General features: G+C 35.9%; 1 non-coding gene across 1 annotated transcript; it reads right to left on the bottom strand.

The window, feature by feature from the left end:
• Positions 1–241: 241 nt before the first annotated feature.
• LOC141650875 (small nucleolar RNA R71) lies at positions 242–348 on the bottom strand. Its single transcript, XR_012546886.1, has one exon. It is a non-coding gene; the product is annotated as a small nucleolar RNA R71 (small nucleolar RNA).
• Between the last annotated feature and the right edge of the window lie 5941 nt (positions 349–6289).

Raw genomic sequence — 6289 nt, 5'->3', positions numbered from 1 at the left:
TGGGGGAAGTCCTTTGGAGGATCCCAATTTGCATGTGCAAAACTTTTGTGACTATTGCTCCATGATCTGTCAAACGGGCGTCACTCAAGCCCATATAAGGGAGATACTTTTCCCTTTCTCTTTGAAGGACAAGGCCAAGCTTTGGATCAATAGCCTTGACCGCACCGCCATGGGAATCAACAATTGGGATACTTTGGCTCTAGCCTTCTATCAAAAGTTTTTTCCACCGGAGAAAACTCAAACTTTGAGGAGCCAAATTACCGGATTCCGTCAACAAGCTCTTGAGAGCTTATATGAGGCTTGAGAGAGGTACAAAGAGCTTCAAAGACAATGCCCACATCATGGGCTAGATGATTGGTTTCTAGCAATAACATTCTACAATGGATGTTGTGCCGAGTCCTGAAGGATTCTTGATTCCGCCAACAATGGGCGGTTTGATCAAATTGACACCGACCTTGCTCATTCCACGATCGAATCTATGGCGGTCCATGATGCACAATATGTCAATTCCCGAGTTGTGCCATCCAAAGGTAAAGAAAAATCCTCCAACTCCGTTTTGCTAGCTCAAATTGCCTTGCTCCAACAATAATTGGCGGAAAGGGATGCTAGAGATTCCGTTCAACAAGTCAATGCTATGTCTTCAACAAGCCAAATCATTGTGTGTGACGGTTGCGGAGGTGCTGGTGATTATGCCGCTCATTTCCAAGCTCCCATTGAAGAGGTAAATGCCTTTCTAGCTTTAAGAGAAAATGCTTATCCACCGGGTACATTCTCAAACACATATAACCCAAATTCAATATTTCACCCGAACATGTCTTATAGAAGCAACAATGTGCTAAACCCTCAACCACAACCCCCACCACAACAAAATGCCTATGTCCCTCCACCGGGTTATCAAAATCAACAAAGGCCCCCACAAATTAATTTCCAACAAAATCAACCTCCACCACAAAATGCCCAACAAAACAACCAAGAAGGAGGTAAGCTTGAGGGCTTGATAGTCCGTATGCAAAAGGAATTGTTGGCTCAAATCCAAAAGAATGAGCAAGCTTAAAATGCCACAATCAAAATGTTTGAGCAACAAATGGCTCAATTGGCCTCATCTAGCTCTTCAAGGAAATCGGGTCAACTACCCTCTCAAGGTGAGCAACCACATGCTACCCTTAATTCTATCTCCTTAAGAAGTGGTACAAAATATGATGGGCCATCCATGCCCAAAGAAGATGAGGAGGTGCTTGTTGAGTTGGAGATCTCTCCAAATGATAAGGAAAATGAAGAAATTCCCAAGAAAGTGGATGATCCACTTATTGTTGAGAGAGTCAAGGAAGTGGAAGATGCTCCTCCAAAGAAAGATGTTGAAGCAAAGATCCCGGAAAAAGTCAAAGTGCCATTTCCTCATAGATTGGCAAAGCATTAAAAGAATTCTCAATTCGGTAAATTCATGGAAGTTGTGAAGAATCTCCAGGTAACCGTTCCTTTTACCGAATTAATCACTCAAATTCCATCTTACACTAAGTTCATGAAAGATATTTTAACTAAGAAGAGGACTTTTGATGAGGTTGAAACAAGTCCCCTCCTAAGTTAAAAGATCCCGGTAGCTTTTCTATTCCATGCACAATTGGCACCTACCAAATTGATAAAGCTTTATGCGATTTAGGTGCTAGTGTGAGTGTAATACCTTACTCTATTTGTGCTAAGCTTAATATGGGAGTCTTAAAATGCACTAGTGTCACATTGCAAATGGCGGACCGTTCTATAAAACGCCCTTTGGGAGTTTTGGAGGATGTTCCCGTTAAGGTTGGTAAGTTTTTCATTCCGGTTGATTTTATTGTTCTTGACATGGCCGAAGATGCCCAAATCCCAATCATTTTGGGAAGACCATTTTTACACACCGTGGGTGCGTTAATTGATGTCAAGAAGGGTAAAATTATATTGGAAGTGGGTGACGATAAGGTCACATATAATTTGAATAGTGCCATGAAGAGTCCAATGATAGAAGAGTCTTGTTATTCTATTGACATTTTGGTTGTTGTTGACATTGTTATAGAAGACTCTACACCTCGATCTTTATCTAAAGATCCCTTGGAGGCACTCTTGCTTTTAGAATCATTTGCAGGTGATGATGAGATTGGAAATGAGGAGATTGGTTCTTTGGAGCAAGAATGGGATGGAGAGGAGCTATCATTGGAGGAGAGCTCACACTTTATAGGCTTGGTTGCTACACCTCAAGAACTTGAGGTACAAAAACGCGAGCTTAAGCCCCTTCCTTCCAATTTGAGGTATGCTTTTCTAGATGATGAGGGGATGTGTCCGGTTATCGTTAGTGCTAAATTAGATTAGAGTCAATTGGCTAAATTGCTTCATGTCTTAAGGTCTCACAAGAAAGTCATTGGTTATAAACTTGACGATTTAAAAGGCATAAGTCCCGAATTTTGCATGCACCGAATTAATCTTGAGGAAGATCATAAACCATGTGTCCAAGGTCAAAGACGACTAAATCATAACATGCAAGAAGTGTTAAAAAAGGAAGTGCTTAAATTGTTACATGCAGGAATTATCTGTGGGATTTATCTGTATGCATCCCTTTAATTTAAGGATTATAACGAATTATAAAATGATGATTACGAGTCATAAAACTAAATTGTATAAACAAAAGCATAAAGGATTAAGAAATAACCTTCGGTCCTAGCAAAAACGGCCTAAGAACAATATCAAAGTTGATATTCGCCTATCAGTTGCACCCAAGACCATATGAGATATGCCCTTAACTTGTTGCTAGAAACGATCCTCAAACTTCAGTAAAAATGAATTAGGGTTTTGTTTTTGTGGTTTTTAGATGAGAGGCAAGAATGGGAAAAAGAATTAGGTTAAGAAAAATCACCTACTCTCCCCTTATAAAACCGGGTATGAGGAGAGAATAGGGTAGATTTTGTTTTTCTTTTTCCGGCCCATATTACCGAAATTAAGAGAATAAAAATCTCTTTTTTTTTCGGTTTTTTGTACTTACCCAAATTAGGATAAAATCCTCTTATTTTTGGTAGTATGCAAAATGTATAAAATGTATTATTTATAAATTGTCATTTAGTGAGGATCGATCCCACAACCTCTTGGTTTGAGTACCCTTACTATTACCACTATGACACATTCATCTTGTTGATTAAATATAACCGATTACATTTAATTACGAATTAACATATTAATTCGTCCAAGCTAACATTATATACATTAATTAAATATAACTTATTATATTCAATTTACGAATTGACAGTTAATTCGTCTCAACTAATATTATTTAATCGGCATTAAATAATCGTCTCATCAACACATTGACTAACTGTTTAGTCATATAAGGCATCAATGTGATTACATTTCCATAACCACATCTCTCAAACACATCGTATAGGTGTGACCTTTAGGGACCAGTTGATCACCGCCATCTGTATGATAATAACGTCAAACTTTCTAGTAAGCCAACCGTTATTAGGTAATCGTTAATCAACTGATAAAATACGAAGTATACCCTTGTGAACCTTTAAGAGATTTATAAATGTTATCACACTAATTTGTGGAGGACACAAGCTCCAACAAACTCCCACTTGTCCTCACAAGTGTATGTGCGATAACCGATTCTCATATCCTAAAATTTCTCCCACTCAATGTAAAACAATTTGCAAAATCTGTATTCACAAAGGTCGTATTTTACAAGTGATCTGTATCAAGAGTGGTTTCCCCGACTAGAGAGTAACTTAACTGATAAACGAATCATCATTCGAGCATGGTCATGAATTTCAGTTACAACTCCTCGAGTGGCCCTGAGAAATAACTATACCTGATAAAGGTTGGATATTTTCCTCAACTCGAATCCTGCCGATGTAAGCACAGTATGAAATGACCCAGAAAAAATCTACTTAGACTCTAGTTACGGCAGACCGTGAGAAAGAAACCAAAGTCACCCAAAAACTGCCTTAATCTCAAGAGACAGTCGATAGTCAAAAGAATCGATTCTAGGAACACAATGGATGTCCTATCCACGACCTGGCACCGAATGTTTTTAAACATTTAGGACTCCATTACGTTGTCACAAAAATTTGTCCTACGAGGTATCGTTATAATCTCGCATTTGTGATCGATCAGTCAACCGTTTGACTTATGGCTCGTTGAACCCACCATCAATCGACTGCACAATATAATAGCCAGAGTTATCAGCTCTTGTAGGCGATTACGGACCAAAACAAAATATAATGTAATTCAGTTCACTTTGTGGTGTTCAATGTTGTCAGTACAATCCACATGAAAAACAAAATATTATAATAAAACGATGGAGTTATAAATAGTATATGAAAAAGATAATGTATCAAATTCATAATCAACTACTATAACTCAGGAACACGTTTAATTCCCATGGAAATAACGTGCCCTTCATGCTTATCAAAATTCAACGGTTTAGTGAGAGGGTCCGCAATGTTATCATCCGTCGCAATCTTGTCAATCACTATCTCTTCTTGCTCCACGTAATCACGGATCAGGTGAGCTTTCCGATGTACATGTCTAGATTTGTTGCTATACTTAGGCTCCTTAGCCTGGAAGATGGCACCTCTATTTGTTGGAATATGTGTCCTCCGACAATAATGCGATCACGACTGTTGATCATGATGATCACATGTTTAAGTCTCATTAAAATGAATACAATTGGGAAGTAATATTGTTACTGTCAACTGGTCAACATATATCGGTAATGATTGGCTGACTAGAGTTTGACATTACTGTCGTGTGACGGTGGTGATCAGTTGACCCCCTAGGTCATACCTAAAGGGCAATACTCTTAATTGATTATTTAATTAATCGTATAATGTTACGAGTTAATTAAATTACTTGAAAATTGACGGACGATTTTGGAAGTAAAATTTACGTATCAAATTGAAATGTGATTAAATGAGATACGGTCTGAGTAATTGAATTGTATCATTACTCGGATGAAATAATTGTTTAATGTAACAATTAAATTGAATGAATTGTTATAAATACAATCAGTTGTGATTTATAAATTGGTAAAATTTTTGGCACAAGTAAATATGAAATTACTAAGTCAATTTTTGTATGTGACGTATTTTTATTAATACGTTGATTTTTAATATGTTAAAAATACATAACAAATATATGTGACATGTGACATGTAACATATAGACAATTGACAAAAATAATATGGAATCCATATTATAGAATGGGCCGAAAATTAGAAGGGTTTATACTAATTATATGTTGCTTGTAATTAGTGGAAAACACAATGATTAAAAGGAAACCTAGCCATGCAAGCCTATTGTTCCTTGTGAAGAACAATTTCTCCATGCATTGGCTCACCCTAAAGCTCCTCTTACACGGTTTTGGGGAAGCAAATGTGATCATTGTTTTTCTTTAATTTTGCCTAATAATATACTAAAGGTAGTGTATTATTTCCATTCCATTCACTCATCCAAAACACAAGTTCTAGTGAGAAGAAAAATCCTCTCTTCTTCTCTCTTAAAAACCGAAATTTATAAGAGTTTTATAAAAGTTTTTGGTTCAATTTTCTACTAAAATTAATATTATACTAGTATTGTAATATTAATTAGATTAAGTGTTAAGCCTTGGGTATAATACATAGGGAGAGATCTTACACTTAGATCTTTATTCTTCCATTGGAAAAGCTCAAGAACAAGAAGAGAAAGGTGATCTCTCTTGTGCCCTAATAGCCGAAATCTACTATGTAAGGACATGATTTCTCCTCTATTTATATTATTGTTTGCATGCATAAGATCCGTAATTAATTTTATGACAAATTATTTAGACATATAAGAGTATGTTAACATGTATATGAATCTACATTTCCTTCAATCGGTATCAAGAGCCACGGTTGTTTGCATACAAATTGGTTAAAAGTTTTTCCGAGTTATATGAATAACAAAATAAAACTTGTAAAATTTGTGTTATTATGATATATCACGAAATTATTACATGCATGTTAATATTTCTGGTCCTAAAGTGTTTTAGGATATTTTGGTTAATTTTTCGGATTTTTATTGTTCATAATTTACAATAATGGCATTTAAATGTGATTTTATGAGTAAAAATGTCATTTTTGGTCTAAAAATAGCTATACTTCGAATTTTCACTTGGTTTTTGGATATGTTGTTACATATATTATTTTGAGATAACCTGTAAATTTTCATAATTTTTGGACTTGTTATGCTCGAAAAATGAATTTTTCATCATTAAATTCGGATTTAAGAGAAAAATAGGTTAATATGAGTTA

This window comes from Silene latifolia, chromosome 3 (assembly GCF_048544455.1).
Source record: "Silene latifolia isolate original U9 population chromosome 3, ASM4854445v1, whole genome shotgun sequence".
In the NCBI taxonomy this organism is placed as follows: Eukaryota; Viridiplantae; Streptophyta; class Magnoliopsida; order Caryophyllales; family Caryophyllaceae; genus Silene; species Silene latifolia.
This window is presented reverse-complemented; position numbering and strand designations above follow the sequence as displayed.